Source organism: Trichosurus vulpecula, chromosome 9, assembly GCF_011100635.1.
Source record: "Trichosurus vulpecula isolate mTriVul1 chromosome 9, mTriVul1.pri, whole genome shotgun sequence".
Classification (NCBI taxonomy): Eukaryota; Metazoa; Chordata; class Mammalia; order Diprotodontia; family Phalangeridae; genus Trichosurus; species Trichosurus vulpecula.
In genome coordinates this window covers 118,826,962-118,843,687 of record NC_050581.1, presented here as the reverse complement: position 1 = coordinate 118,843,687, position 16,726 = coordinate 118,826,962, and the positions used below count along the sequence as shown (strand labels likewise).

General features: G+C 42.3%; 1 protein-coding gene across 1 annotated transcript in view; it reads right to left on the bottom strand.

Annotated features, from left to right (window-relative positions):
• Positions 1-16,726, bottom strand: part of BSN (bassoon presynaptic cytomatrix protein) — a 122,287-nt gene that overhangs the window by 60,807 nt on the left and 44,754 nt on the right. The window lies entirely within an intron of this gene.

The following is a 16,726-nucleotide window of genomic DNA, read 5'->3' as shown; positions in this document are numbered from 1 at the left end:
GAAGAAATGGATTATTTAACCTCACACCACTTGGATAAGCCAATGGAAATCCATTCTACTTCCATCTGCCCTACTGTGAGATCTTAGTGCATGGTTAAGCTCAGGGGTGAGGAACCTGTAACCTTGAGACCATATGTGACCCTCTAGCCTCAAGTAGGGCCCTTTGACTGAATCCAAACTTCACAATTTCTGTCAAAGGGTCCCACTTGAGGACCTAGAAGGTCACATGTGGCTTTGAGGCTGCAAGTTCCCCACCCCTGGTTAAGCTAATCCAGCAGGCCCCAGGGTCTTCTAGTACTTCCATGATCTAGAGTGGAAGAGATCTTAGAAAGTGTCTTGATTCAACCCCCTTGTTTTATAGATGAGGAAAGTGAAGCCCAGAGAGGAGAAGGGACTTGACCAAGGTCATAAAAGTACTAAGAAGAAGAGTCAAGATTGAAACTTAGGCCGACTGACTCCAATGCTGTGCCCTCTTCACTGCACTACACTAACTTCCTGGGGACACAGCCACCCTTGGGCCCAGTCAAAATTCCCTTCTGTGTGTGGGAGTGCCTCCTACCATTCATTCCTTCTACAGACGAAAAAGGAAGGAAGCCTTTTCTGGCTTCTTATGCTCTTTTAAATTGCTAAAATTAAAACCAGTATCCACCTCCTGGAGCAGAGAGCTTATCAGCAGTAACCCACCTTCCTTTCCTTTTAACTGTCAATGGCTGCTTCTATCCCTGCCCCACACAGTTAAAGGAACATTTTCAATAAGGGCACGACACAATTGCTGGCTGGCGGAAAGAAGCAGAAGAGAAAAAATAGCTCTAAGAGACAAGTTGGTCCAGGGAAGGGCTGATTAGCCGCCTTTCCCCAACTAGGGCATTTTCCAAATTTGCCAGAGTGGACTCTTTCCCACATCTATTTTTACCTCCCCATTCAATTGCACATCATCAGGTTCCCAAGCACACCCGAAATTCATTGCCTCCTCCCTTCCTGCCTGCCTTTGCCAGCAAGGTATCTGTCAGTGTCTCTATCCCCTAAACCTCTTCTTCCGTTCTCTCATCACCTCCCTGCCCCTACTCAGTCCTTATTGGGGCATCGATTCAATTTAGACAATGCTTTTCTGTGCCCAAGGCAAAAATGGCCCAGCAGCATTACCTGCTTCAGGAGGAGGATACTTCCGTCCCCTAACACAACTCTCCACTCCTCAAAGTGTCCCTGAGGGACCAGGGACTTGCTTTAGTCGTGTCCAACTTTTCATTACCCCATTTGGGGTTTTCTTGGGTTTTCTTAAACAGAGATACTGGAGTGGTTTGCCATTTCCTTGTCCAATTCATTTTACAGACGAGCAAACGGAGGCAAACAGGGTTAAGTGATTTGCCTAGGGTTACATAACTAGTCAGTATCTGAGGCTGGATTTGAACTGAAGTCTTCCTGATTCCAAGCCAAGTGCTCTATCCACTGCACCACCTAACTGCCCTAGGAAGGGTATGGTATGTGAAAAGGAGAGGTCTGGGTCATAGAAATGTAGATTTTGAAGAGGTCTTAGAGGTCCCTGATTCCAATGCTCTCATTGGATGGGCTATGAAAAAATTTGAGGGATGGCAGATGTGATGTCATTCCTTTGGGACCAGTTGCCTGGTTTCTTTAGCCTCAGCGCTCTCTCTCTCTCTCTCTCTCTCTCTCTCTCTCTCTCTCTCTCTCTCTCTCTCTCTCTCTTCTCTCTCTCTCTCTCTCTCTCTCTCTCTGTTTTTCTCTCTCTGTTTTTCTCTCTCTGTCTCTCCTCCCTGCCCAAGTGTGTGTGTGTGGGGGGGGGGGGAGGGATTAGGCTAGTTGTCTATGGGACTTGACCTTCCTAGGCCCTTCCCTATGTTCTCACGAGTATTTGTTCATCAGTCCAATTGTTCTTTCATTCATTCAATAAGACACGTTGCATTATAACCACAAGGACTTCTGATGGCTGTCTTCTTCTGGACTTTTCTCCACCAAGCAAATCATTTGACTGGTCTTCTAGCTTGCTCTTAGACACAAATACCTTCCCATTCTCTCTGTCAAGCCAGGCACCTCTGTACCTTCAGACTTTAGTGCAACCTCTTCTCCTTCCTGGAGCCTTTCATGACCTCTTTTTGGGTCAATGGCCCCAAACCCAGTCACATCGTCCTCATGATGACCTCTACAGAGCTGTCGCTGAGTGCACATGTGTGTCTGTCACTTCTACCTCCATTTTCATGGTAAAGTTCAGAGGCAGAAGGGGGCACATCTGCAAACTGCCAAATGGGATCTGGCCCAAGGCAGACAAAAACTTGATTCAGGGCCTCGAAAACAATGTAAACAATAAAAACGATTGCCAAGCTCAATGCCAATTATGATACTAAATATATGCATGGGGATATTTTGAGACTCAATGACATTTTCCATCAAATTCCTTGTTTTTTTCCTCATTATTAAATAGTTCAACATTTTTTTTAAATCCTCATTTTTTTTTTAAAGCCCTGTATCAACTTCTTCTATGCACTTGGACGGGTCCCTCCAACAACTTGCAGAACAACTAATTTTGGTCTCTGAGCCCTACCCCAAGGAGATACAAGTATCTATTTCCCCTTTTCTTCACAGCATGGATGCTCTCCGGGAGAAACATTATATTTATTCCCATCAGATGAGGGGCTGCTTAAGGATAGGGATTGTGACTCTGTGAAGAGATGAAGGAGAGAGGGAACCTTGTCACCTCATTGAGAGCTGAACAGCCTCTCAAGAGGAGATGGCCGAGGGCACACCAGTAAGTTAGCACTGAAGTCTGCCTAAGACCCAGAGGTAACTTTTCTATTCTCAAGCTTTCCATGCCTCTATCCTAACACCACAGTTCATCCTGGGTTTTCTGAAGCTACTCCAGGTGGTCAGTGGGCCAGTCTCAGATTATTATAATAACTGTCTTAAGGAACTTTCCACTCAAGTCCTCTCCAATGCCACATTGTGATATGGCGATGACTGTGGGCTCTCTAAACCGAGGCTAGCCAACTCTGGCAAGTGCCAAGTTAGAATGCTTTCATGATGGCCAATGTGTCTCTTCTCTAAGGACAACAATGCACATTTATTAAGAACTTGATAGACTGTAGGTTCCCATAAGGGCACGGAATGCTTTCTTTTTTTGTCTTTGTATCCTCAACATCTAGCACAGTGCTTGGCAAAGAGTAGGCACTTAACAAAAGCTTGCTGATAAATTGATGGATTTCCCTACTGGGTACAGACATCTGACCTTGGCACTGGGGGGAGGCACAAAGCTTAGATAATATATATCCTCTGCCCTCATAGAGCTCACAGGGGGACAAAGCAGAGACAGATAATTAATACTCAACTTTTTCTTGCATTACAGAGATGTAAGCAAAATGTTATATGAGGTCCAAGGGGCAAGATGGCCAACTGGAGGGATAAGGGAAGACTTCACTGAGACTCAGCCTAGCTAAGTTTGGAGAGGCTCATCACCAGATGGTTGGTGACTACTTGAGATAAATAAATACACACACACACACACACACACACACACACACACACACACACATATAAAAGGCAGCTAGGTGGCACAGTGGATAGAGCACTGGGCTTGGAATTAGGAAGACTCATCTGCATGAGTTAAAATCTGGCCTTACTAGCTGTGTGGCCCTGGGCAAGTCACTTAACCCACTTCAGTTTCCTCATCTGTAGAATGAGCTGGAGAAGGAAATGGCAAACCACTCCAGCATGAAGAATTGGACATGACTGAAACAAATGAACAACAAAAACAAATATATGTATATATAAATATAGTTAGATTTTAATATATGGCAGAGTCACTCATTATGATCTTATGCTAACGCGTGGTAGGCGTTTCGATCTGTGTCAATGAAGGGAAGCAATCATACTGATGAAATCAAAGATCCTTAAATTAGGACAACACTCCTCCATCTACTCCTTATGGCTTGTACTTTGGATTGACCATTTCAGGAGCCCATCAGACACTGGTGTCTCCCAGGAAAGAGTGCCATATTGTTCTTCCCTTTGGGAAAAGATTTAGTCAGTGACCACAAGAGCTTAAAGGGCCTTGGCCAGCACCACCCTCTTCTCTGGAATGTGTCACAGACATCTTACCCAAAATAGAAACTCCCAAAGAAATGACTGAAATATACCTAAGTGACTCAGAGCCCAGATGGATCCAGCTATTTCCTGCCTCTCTCCAGACTAAGATAGAGAGTCTTAAACAACTCCCCCAGTTTGCCTTCCCACCCCCACCTACAGGCATCCAAAGAATACTTTTTGAGGGGGCAGAGGGAGGAATGTTAGATGTCAGTCCCTTTTCTTGGGACAGATAGCATCCTGTGGGGCTCAGCTCAGTCCATGTTTTTGATATAGCTGTCCCTCCCTTTTCCCAGGATGGATGTGGATCAAAAGCAGAGACAGCTTGCTGCAGAGGTGCCTTCTTGTTTCCAGTTTTAAAGAAAAAGCATGAAATCAGCCTGCTTCATTCATTCATTCATTTCATTCATTCAATATTTATCAAGGACTACTATGCAATGTCATCTCCACAGACAGGAAGGACCAAGGACTGGACATTTGCTTGGCTTCTCTTCCACTCAGCAATGGTCACCAGTCTAGGAAAAAAAAGTCTCTCCTTTCCACTTCCCCCTCCCCTGCCCTCGTCCTCAGGGAGATGGTCTAGACCAGTGAACTTCAAATAGAAATGGGGCCACTAAATTGTATATAAGGACCCCTGCAGGCCAAAGAGTGACAGACAATTACATATTAACATTATCTATGTTCTACTGCATTTTTCATTATTTTGTTAAATATTTCCCAATTATATTTTAATCTGGTTCTTGCTGCTGGCTTTGTGGGAAGCATGTGGGATACCCCTGATCTAGATGACACTGGAGTGGGTCTTGGTGCAGATCTGAGCTGCCTTGGCTGAGTGTGGAATACCTTAGATATTTCTCTATAATCAGCCTGGATTTAAGATTCCACTGACCTTTTCTTGGCCATGAGGCAGGACCACAGATTGTTTTGCTGCCTCTCTCTTCTGATCCATTTCTTTCTCTGAAATTTGTGATCAAATTGTGACAACCAACTTTCCTGGGGTTCCATGCCTTATTCCATGGTCCTGAATTGGTAGGCTGATGAGGATAAAATTCCCTTCCCTGGCCACCAGTCTCTGATCCTTCATACTCATCCTGATCAGCCTCGTTTCTTTGGTATCTCTGTCCCACTCTTCCCTATCTTGCTATTGTATCCTCTGAAATTCTTGTTATATTATTAAAAAACTACCCCCTTCATATTAGACCTGTTCCTTTGTCCCAGAAATTAATTTACATCTATTTTATATGTATGCATATGTGTTCATGTTGTTTCGTCTCACTAGAATGTCATCTCCTTGAGGTCAGGGATCATTTAGTTTTGTCTCAATGTAGTGTCTGGCACATTGTAGGAACTTAATATATAATTGCTGCACTAAATTGAATTCAATTTAAATCCCTTTAGTCACATTTCTTTCTTTCCATTGTTCAAATCATTATCTCTCTCTTCTCTAAGGCAAAGTTTGGATATCATCTGTCCTATGTGTGTTCACATCCAAAATCAGGTCAAATTTAAAAAATCACAGCATCTCAGAGATAATCTGGTCTACCCCATACCTGAATAAGAATCCCCTATATAAAACTCCAACATGTACCATAGAGCAGGGGCCCTTAACCTATCATCTGTGAACATAATTTTTTTTTTCATAACTGCATTTCAATGTAGTTGATTCCCTTTGTAATCTTTGTGTTTTTATGGTATGCATTTAAAAATATTATTCTGAGAAGGAGACCATAGTCTTTACCAGACTGACAAAGGGGCACTCATGGTATGGGTGCCATGGTACCCAAAGGATTAAGACTTAGAGGGTGATTATCCACATTGGTTCTCACAGCCTGTCCCTGTCATATCCTAGCTCAGCTACTTTCTTTCTATCATTTTTCCTCCCTGGACGAGAGTGCGGCATAGGAGGAAAAAATGCTAGACTGGAACCAAAAGAAGTGGCTTTGAGTCCTGGCTCTGCCATTTACTAGCTGTTCAACCCTGAGCAAGTCGCCTTCCCTTTGTGAGGCTCAGCTTCCTCTTGTATAAAACAAAGGGCTGCATGAAGTCAAAGGTTCTTAACCTTTTTGAGGTCTGGCAGTCTGGTAAGATCTAGGGACCCCTTCTCACAATGTCTTTAAATGTATACAATAAAACACATAGGATCACAAAGGAAACCAAAGATTAGTGAAAATAAAGATATGATTGTTTTTCCTAACCAAGTTCACAAACCCTCTAAAATCTGTCCACGTATGCTAAGGATCCCTGGACTACATGACCTCTATAGTCTCTTGTGCTTTGTTTCTGTGGTCCCAAATGCCCCTTCCACGAAGGGGGAACATTGCTCTCTTGTGCATTCCATCTAATACCAATTGCCTGGCATCCAGCCACTAGTCCACCATGGGGAGTACAACTCCTACATAAGAAGAGAGAAAACTATCTCTCATTGAGGGCCCTACCAGGATGGACATAACATCCCTTTGGGGCATGTTTCTTTATGGGTCTTGACAATCTTCTAAACTCTTTGCTGACTCCCCATTGTCCAGGAAACGAATGGCAGGGAAGAAAAGGCCTAGAGTCATCCTCAGTTGTAGTCAGTCAGTATATCCTTACATTAAAGCCTTGACATAAAAACAGAATTTCAGAATTTGATCACTCAATTCAACCTCTGTCTGAAGAAGGAATCCCCTCTGCTACATACATCCAGTCTCTGCTTGAAGACCTCCAATGGGAGACCAGCAATGTGGGGGAGTGGGAGGTTAAGTGATTCTAGCTTCCCTTCAGTACCTCAAAAGCAGCAAAAATGTGCTAAATACAAGAAAACAACAACAAAATCCTCACAAAAATAAATTGTCTTGCAGAAAAGCTAAAAGACTAATTAAAATAGTGAGCAAAAAAAAAGTTTTAACACAAAGATGAAACATTATGGGGCAAAGTCAAAACAAAAAATGTGAAGAGGACGTCAAAAGGGAAAAAAATGAAATAACAACGAGGTTGATCGGGTAAGAGGAACATTAAAGAAACAATAGCTTTTAACTGACTAACAAAGAATGAAGTGGGAGAAGAGAGAGGTAAGGACTACCCTGTATCCCTCCCTCCAAAAAGTGAAGGAAGGAGAAGAGACAAAGGGCTTTTAGGGGGTGATAATCTCTATCCCGGATTGGGTGAAGATCTCTGAAAATCTTGTACCAGTAATAAAAGCAACTTGGGAATAATGCCTAGGTGTTGGTAGAGGCGGCTAGTAGGTACAGGTCTATGGAAAAACTAAGAGTAGATTGATACTAGTGAAATTAGGTGGCTTGTACCCCCATTTGCTATTGCAAGATACAATCTACCGAAACAAAATAAGGCAAATAAAAATCCATATCTTCAAATTAGCAAGTAGAACCATGAATGTTAACTGGATTAAACTCCTCTAGAGAAAGGAATATATAATTGGTGGAACTTTGAGCTAGGTCAGTCTTCTTGGAAAGCAATATGTAATTCTGCAATAAGAATTACAAAAAGCTAATGTCCTGTGAGCTAGCCCCTCTACTATTAGGTTTTTACCCAAAAGACTTTATTAACAGTTGTTTACAAAACAACCTATTTGTTTTTGAAAAGTAACAAACAAAACAAAACAGAAAACTTTAAGTAATCTATGTGCCCATGGATTGAGGAATGGTCAAATAAGTTATGACATATAAATGTAATGGTATATTATTGACAAATATGACACATTCAAAGTAATATCAAAGGTGTTTATAGGTTGTATATTGCTGGGGGACATGAAATACAACAATCTCCAAAGGACATGCATCATGAAGAAAGCAGTGGGGGAAACACATGGTAGGTATGAACAGGCTATACCATATAATGATAAGGAACTTCAGAGAACAGGAGTAAAGGATTTCATCAGAGAAATGCACAATCAAAGAAGAAGATTCATGAGGCAAGGGTGAGGTAACAGATGGACAGCTTGGGTATTGGTATCCTTTTGATGTTAGGAGAAAGGGAGGAGGGACCCCAGCACAAGAGGTGGTTCCCTTGGGAAACCTATGTGGGGACATGGATAAGAATCACACAGGATGGGCCTACATGAATGAGCTGCCATACGCATCAGCAGAGGGAATAGCCAATCAGATGAAATGATAGATCTCTTTGAATATAGGAAGGCTTATATTACGTTCGTATAGAGTGAAGAAAACAGAACAGCATCTACACTGATTACAATAATGCAGTTCAAAGACTATATTAAATAGTAACAAAATCCAGATTCAATTTGTTGGATGACTTTGTTACTGCCTAGTTAACTAGAGCATATATACTTTTTGTTTCTTTTGGCATTTTGTAAATAAGTGAAGTATACAGTTAAAAAGACAGTCATTTACAATCACTTTTTCATATTGTTTAGTTTTGCTTGTGTTTTCCTCTCTTTTGTTATTGTTTTGCTATTGTAAATGTCTGAGGCTGGATTTGAACTCAGGAAGATGAGTCTTCCTGACTGCAGGCCCAGTGCTCCATCCACTGTGCTACCTAGCTGTTATTGTTTATATATTAAGACATATACTGGTAAATACATGGAGATTAAAAGTTATTCATTTCTTTTTAAGACAGAAAGGGAGAGCCTACTACGTGTCAGGATGATGATAGTGATAGCTAGCCTTTATATCCCACTTACTATGTGCCAGGCAGCAGCTAAGTGGCACATTGAATAGAGTGCTCTTCCTGAGTTCAAATCCAGCCTCTGACACTATCTATGTGACCCTGGACAAGTTGTTTAACCCTGTTTGCCTCAGTTTCTTCATCCATAAAATGAGCTGGAGAATGAAATGCCAAACCACTCTAGTATCTTTGCCAAAAAATCCCAAATGGGGCCACAGAGAGTTGGGTACCACTGAAAAAAATGACAACAACAAATGTGCCAGAGAGTATCCTAACTACTTTATAAACATCGTCTCACAACAACCCTTCGAGGGTTATCTTATTTTACACATGAGGAAACTGAGGCAAACACAGAGTAAGTGACTTGCCCAAGGTCAAACAGCTAATAAGTGTCTGAGGCTGTATTTGAACTCAGGTCTTCCTGACTCCAGGCACAGTCGCTCTATCCACTGCACCCGTCTTGCTGTCTAATGAGGCATTCCATTCCATTTTTGGACAGCTCTGATGGTCAGGAAATTTTTCCTTATATGTACCTGAAATTTGCTTCTTGGCAACTGGCACCCATTGTTCCTCATTCTGCTCTTTGGGGCCAAGACAAGCACATCTAGTTCTTCCTGTACACGAAAGCCTTTCAAATACTTAAAGATAGTTATCACGCCCCATCCCCTAGCCCTGCTTCACCCTGAAATTAGAAAGCAGACAACAGGGAACACCAACCAGACACTGCAGGGATGAATGTCACCCAGTGATTATAAAGAATAAGACGAGAAGTCTGCCTCCTAAATGACTCCAAAGCCCTACTTACCTTTTCAAATCACAGCATCCTACCCATCAGCTGGGTAGGAGTCCTTCCCTTTGGGTCCCTGGTCTCTCCGAAGGCAGAATTATTCCTTCCTAAAACACTCATTTTCTATCCTTCAGGCAGAGGCCACAAATATCACTGAGGTCACAAGGACAAGCTTTTGATACAGGGATGTGCTGGAGACAGTTAGGACTGGATCACCAGAGCCAACTGTTAAATTTTCAGTGTGAACATTTGCTCCTTGGAAATCAGGGAGCACTGCAGATCAGGGCTTGATGGATTATTTTCTTGTTTGTCTGGTTTTAAGAAAATGGTCTAGGAAATGTTAATAATGACTATTAAACTTAAAAATGTATCCTGTGCGCATTTATAAACAAAACCTGTTGTTAAACATTTAACTAGCATACCCCTGGATAGGGACACCAAAAGTCAAATACGGATCTGGGCCTCATCCCCAGAGGGCTTGCTTCTTTCATGGGTGGAGAACCATGTCAAACCTACCCTGCACATACCTGCTGCTAATTCAATTAACTTCAGCAAGCATTTACAAAGCATCCACTCTGTGCCAGGCCTTGTGCTAGGTTCTGGGAATAGAAAGACAAAAATGAAAATAGTCCCCATCATCATGGACCTGACTCCTAATGGGGAAAAACAACATACTCACAGATAACTGCATACACAGGATTTTGGCATTGGGAGAGGTAGTGTGAATAGAGAACTGGCTCTGATAATGGCTTCGTTTCTCAAGTATATAGGAAACAGAGTCAAATTTATAAAAATAAGAGTCATTCTCTAGTTGATAAATGGTCAAAGGATATGAACAGGCAGTTTTCAGAAGAAGAAATCAAAGCTATCAATAGACCCATGAAAAAATGCTCTAAATCACTCCTGATTAGAGAAATGCAAATTAGAACAACTCTGACATACTACTTCACACCTATCGGATTGGCTAATATGACAAATGTTGGAGGGGATGTGAAAAAATAGGGACACTAATGCAATGTTGGTAGAGTTGTGAATTGATCCAACCATTCTGGAAAACAATTTGGAACTATACCCAAAGAGCTAAAAACCCATTGAACCACTACTGGATCTGTATCCTAAAGAGATTAAAAAAAAGAAGGAAAAAGACCTATTTGTACAAGGGCAGTTATAGCAGCTCTTTTTGTGGTGGCAAAGAATTGCAAATTGTGGGGATGCCCCTCAATTGGGGAATGGCTAAACAAGTTGTGGTATACGAATGGGGTGGAATACCATTGTACTGTAAGAAGTGTGTGTGTGTGTGTGTGTGTGTGTGTGTGTGTGTGTGTGTATGTGTGGAGAAGTGGTTTCAGAAAAACCTGGGAAGACTTATATGAACCGATGCAAAGGGAAGTGAACAGAACCAGGAGAACATTGTAAACAGTAACAGCAACACTGTATGATGATCAACTGTGAAAGACTTAGCTACTTTGATCAAGACAGTAATCTAAGACAATCCCAAAACACCCAATTCCAAAACACCCAGAGAGAGAACTGATTGGCTCTGAGTGCAGACTGAAGCATGCTTTTTTCAATTTCTTTGTTTCTTGCTTTTTATTTATTTATTTATTGCTGCATGGCTAATATGGAGATATGTTTGTATGACTTCACTTGTATAATTGACATCATATTGCTTTTCTTTTCAATGGGTGGAAGAGGGGCAAGAGGGAGGGAGAGAATCTGGAACTCAAAAAATTTTAAATTCATGTTAAAAATAAGTAATTTATTTTAAAAAGTAGAGGGCTGGCCTCAGAGTCAAGAAGAGCTGGGTTCAAGTCCTATCTCTGAAGCATGCTGGCTGTGTAACCCTGGGTAAGTCACTTAACCTCAGTTTCCCAGGCAAACTCTTAAGACTAAAAACCAAAAGATAGAAAAAGTAAATACAAAGTCATTGGGGGCAGGAGGGGAGTGCTAACATTTGGGAATATCAGGAAAGCGCTTGTGCAGAAAGTGGCATTTGAGTGAGCCTTGAATGGAGGTGAGAAAGAAGAGCAACTCAGGCGTGGAGGACAGGCCTTACAAAGACACAGAGAGAGACTAGAAATGGAATGTTCTGTGTAGGGAGCAGCAAGTTGACTAGTTTGGATGGAGCATAAAGTCAGTCATTCAGTCAATAAACATTTATTAAACACCTTCTATGTGCCAGGCACTGTGCTAAGTGCTGGGGATATGAAGGAAGGCAAAAGATAGTCTCTGCTCTCAAGGTATTTATTCATGGTGTAACAGAGGGAAGACAACATGCAAACAGCTATGTACAAACAGATGCAGAATAATTAGAAATAATTAATAGAAGGGAAGGCTCTAGAATTAAGGGGAATCAGGAGCAAGGGATTTAATGTGACTTCAGTGTAGGAAGAATTTTCAGTGCCAAAGATAGGAGCTTGTACTGTGTTCTAGGGATAATAAGGAGCAACTGAAGATTCTTGAGCAAAGGAGTGATGAGGTAAAATTAGAGTTTTCAGAATCCAAACTCGGCTGCTTTGTGAAGGATGCACTAGAGAGGGGAGAGACTGGAGGCAGGGACACTAATTAGGGGACTATTGCAGGAATCGAGCTGAGAGGGGATGAGAGCTTTAGCCAGAGAGGGAGCCCTATGAGTGGCGAGGAGGCAGATGGGAGATAAAATTGTGGAGGTAAAATCCAACTTGTTAACAGACTGGATGGGAAAGGGCAAAGGAGAGGATGACTGTGAAGCTGGGAACCTAGGGGACTAGAAGGGTGACAGTCTGCCCTCTCAATAGGAATAGGGAAATTTGGATTGAGGTAGCAATACTCACCTTCTGACCACAAACAGAATCTGTAAGGAGAAAAAGAAAGAGGGGGAAAGGGCGAAAAGGTTGTTCTGGTACATATATTTTCTCAGTCACTCAAACTATTGTCTGGGAAAGCAAATGCTTACTTAGCAAATGAAAAAGCTGAACCATAAGGGCTAAGTGGTTCGAAATGAAATATTTCCCCCTGGAGAGCCCTTCTCTGTGACACACTGACGCCTGATTCCCTTAATTAACAAGGCTGAATGGGAATTGTGTACCTTTGCCTTCCTTCCCACAATCTTCAGGACATCTTACAAATGAACTAGCTAGTATAGTAGGGGGAGTTCACATAACCTGTCTTGGATTTCTCCTGGAATGGGAGGTAGGAAAGGAGTCTATTCAACAACTCAACAAATAGTGATTAAACAAATGCTCTGTTCAGGATACTATATTGGGCAGCTAGTAGACTGAGGCAAGAAGGGCCTGGAGTCAGGAAGACTCATCTGGCCTCAGACACTTACTAGCTGTTTGACCCTGGGCAAGTCACTTAAGCCAGTTTGCCTCAGTTTCCTTGTCTATAAAATGAGCTAGAGAAGGAAATGTCAAACCACTGCAGTGTTTTTGCCAAAAAAAAAAAACCCCAAATGAGGTCAGAAAGAGTCAGATACAACTGAACAATAACAAACAGCTAGGCAAAAACAAAACTATCCCTACCCACAAGGAGTTTACATTCTATTGGGGAGTGGGGCGGAAAGAGGACTACACGCACACAAATAAAATAATGACATGTAGTCATTTGAATGGGGAGAGTGCATTAGCAATAGGAGGAATCAAGAAAGGCTTCTTGGGCAAGATGGCTTTTGGGCTGGGTCTCGAAGGCAGAGAAGGCTTCTTATTGACGGATTGTAGGCATGAAGCAGAGCTGTATAAACAGAAGCAGAATCTACATAACAGAGATTCAGAGTTTCATGTGCAATCCTAGGCTATTTGGAAAAACTAATTTTATTTGTTTTTTTTTTTTTGTTAAATTCAAAAATATTTTTAATGAAAATAAAACCCAAATGAAGGGAGGCAGAAGATGGGAGAGTTGAGTTTGGGAACAGTGGTCCAGTTTGGCTGGAATGTGAAAGTTTGACCAAAGAAACTGAACAAGGTCCAGAGAGGGTCAGCCAAATCCAGTAAAGCCCAGCACAGACCAGGTCGCTAATATTCTCAAATAGCTGATTTCTAAAGCCAGGGATATATGGCGATGTGGACTTATCGAAACTCTTCAGGGAAGATGCTGATGCCACTGGATCCCCACAAAAGTCAAAAGGACCATCTCTTGGCAATGGCAAGACGATGTGGGTCTGTCACAGATACCCTACCTGGGAACACTTTCATTCCTTCTGATGGGGTGGTCACTATCCAATGAGGGATCAAAGAAAGCTTCCTGGAAGACATGTCATTTGAGTTGGATTTTAAAGGACAAGAAGTAATTTAACAGAGGAAGATAGAGGCCATTCTAGGCACAGAAAAGAGTCTAAGTGAAGATATGGAGGAAAACTAACAAATTATGCATTAGAGGGCAAAGAGTAGTCCAGTTTGGTTGAAGAATAGAGAACATGGAAGGCAGTGAGAGTAAGCTGGAAAGAAAGAGTGGCACCCAAGTTCAATCCCAGCTGTGCCTCTTACTAGCTTTGTGACCTTGGACAAACAACTTTTCTTCTCTAGAACTCAGTTTCCTCCTCTGCAAAATGAGGGGGTTGGATTGAATGATCTCTAAGGCCCCTTTTTCAGGGAGCCAGAGACAATGTGTTAAGGTCACTGAGATCCACCAGAAATCCTGTGCCTTAGGGCACAGAGACACCAGAAGACTTTCACTGGCTAGGAGTAAGAAACCAGAAGCCAAGTCTGGAATATCTTCTGGATGCATCTCATCTCCCACCAGAGATGGCTTCTGAGTATGAGTTCATTATGGCCCTGGGAACCAATCACCAGGTACTTATTAACCCAAATACCCAACCAGAACTCCTCCCAGTTCTCTAGTGTTTGGAGTAATAAACTGAGGAAATCAATGCCACTGACACCACACTAGATGGTCAAAGGACTTCCATTGGTGGAGACCCTAATCAACTGGTTCTTGCGCCAATTCCATGGCTGGTAAACTGCCCAGTGTTTGTGACTGGTTCCACCTGCCCAAACGAAAATCTTTTCCCCTTGCTACCTATCTCTAGTCACCTCAATGCAACCCCTCTATAGTCTCTCTTCCTTTTGGCTCTCCTGTTCAGGAAAGTGCTTTTCCCCTGCTACCTCTCCCCATACGCTCACTCCTATCCACATCAGCCCAAGGGCCATGCCAAAACCTCTCAGGTCACTGTGAACTTAAGAGTTCACACTCTTTTCCAAAAAGTAACAACTTTCCTTCGTACTGTATCTCTTCGTCTCACACCTTACATCTTTGGGAGCTCCTACTCTTTCTTCACCATGGTCTACAATATGAGTTATTCTCTCCTCTGACCTTGACCCACTAGGCTAGGGAAACAGGAGTTGGCACTCCAGGGCACTTCCAGACCCTTTCTCTTCTACCAACAACTCAGCAACCAGTCCTCCTCTAGTTCACTGTCACACTGGCCAGATCCTGGTTGCTTTTATCTACTGCCCTTCCCCTTCACTATCCTTTCGTTTTTGTTTGTTTGTTTGTTTTGTTTTTTGGAGGGGGGAAGTCAGGGTAATTGGGGTTAAGTGACTTGCCCAAGGTCACACAGCTAGTAAGTGTATCTCGGATTTGAACTCAGGTCCTCCTGACTCCAGGGCCCATGCTGTACTCAACCTAGCTGCCCCCTTCACTATCCTTTCAATGGGAGTTCATAACTGTTTCCACTGTCTTCCTCTCCACACTTTCTTCTCTCATACTTGGAGATTTCCTTTAATGTATTGACATCTCCTCGAGTACCCTGGCCTCTCAGTGTATGAATCTCTGACTTCTTAACTATACCCCAATTTTTCAAAGGGAAATCTCAATTTACCATTACTCATAATTCTGCCATCTCCGTGATTTTGAACTCTAAAATTCTCCCTCCCTCATCATAATTTCCCAGGTTTTTGCCTTTTCCTGCTTCTTCATCTCCATAAGCAATTCTAGTCTCTCTGTCCCTCTCTGTTCTTCCCAACCTATTACTCTTACTTTGGTCTCACTTTCTTCTTTTCACATTCTTGACCTTGTGGTTGGCCAAACCAACCACGTACAATGTCTTTCACCCTGGAAACTCTTGCCCCCAGTACTGAGGTTATTCACATCCTATCAATCCTCAACCTTGGGTCACCTCCTTGTTTACTTTCTCTTCTTCTACCCTTGCTCTGCTGAACACCACTGGAGAAAGTCAGGCAACTACACCAACTGGATACATTACAAAATTATGCTATCTAATCTCAACTAAGCCTTTATTATTCTACAGCATGGGTTCCTAACCTGGGGTCCATAAACTTTAAAAATATTTTAATAACTGTAATTCCATATAGTTGGCTTCCTTTGTAATGCTATGTATTTTATTTTGTACATTTAAAAAACATTGCTCCAGGAAGGAGTCCATAGGATCACCAGGCTACCCCCCCCCCAAAAAAAGGTCAGAAACCCCTAATATACATCAATTCTTTTATTTTTCTCAGATTTATTATCCATTCCTCTAAGTGGCTGTTCTAAATTTTACCCTTTCCTCAAGTTCCCTAACCCACCCATAATTCCTACTCTTTCAGTAGACGGCCTCACCCAACTTTACTGAGAAACTCAAGGCTGTTTGTTGTGAGCTCCCACGTCTCTCCTACTCCACTCCTTAGAAACCACTTTAACTCTTCATCCAGTGTGACTCCAATATTGCTTCTCTATCCACTATACCAGGCTATAAAAGGAACCGCTTCATTTACAGATGAGGAAACTGAGGTTCAGAGAGCTCAGGGTGGAAGTCAAACTTGGTTCTGCTGACTCCTAGTACATTCATCTTTTCAAGAAAGATGTCATAATAATTGCTATTACATATGTATATATACATAGATGTATGTACATATGTATACATATATATCAAGCTTTAAGGTTTGCAAGGCATTTTATATATATTAACTCATTTGGTCTGCACAACAACCCATCTAATATTGAGGGTCATAACCTGGCAAAGTGATACACTACCTTGATTCAGGTATAGTAGGAAAAGATCTGACAGTCTCAGTGGATTCCAGTGAGTGAGCAAGTCAGCAAGGTACCATCCTGATGAAGAAAGCTAAACATCTGTACCTGTTTCGGGAGGTGGATGTTCACCTGCCCCACACTCCCTCTGCCACCCCCACTCTCACTCACACAAATATTCTCAGATGCTCTGCCTTCCTGTTTCCCTGGTGGCACAGAGGAGACAGGGAAAGGCTGAGGCAGAGAATTCTACTCCCCCCCTGGGAGGCAGGAGCCTGC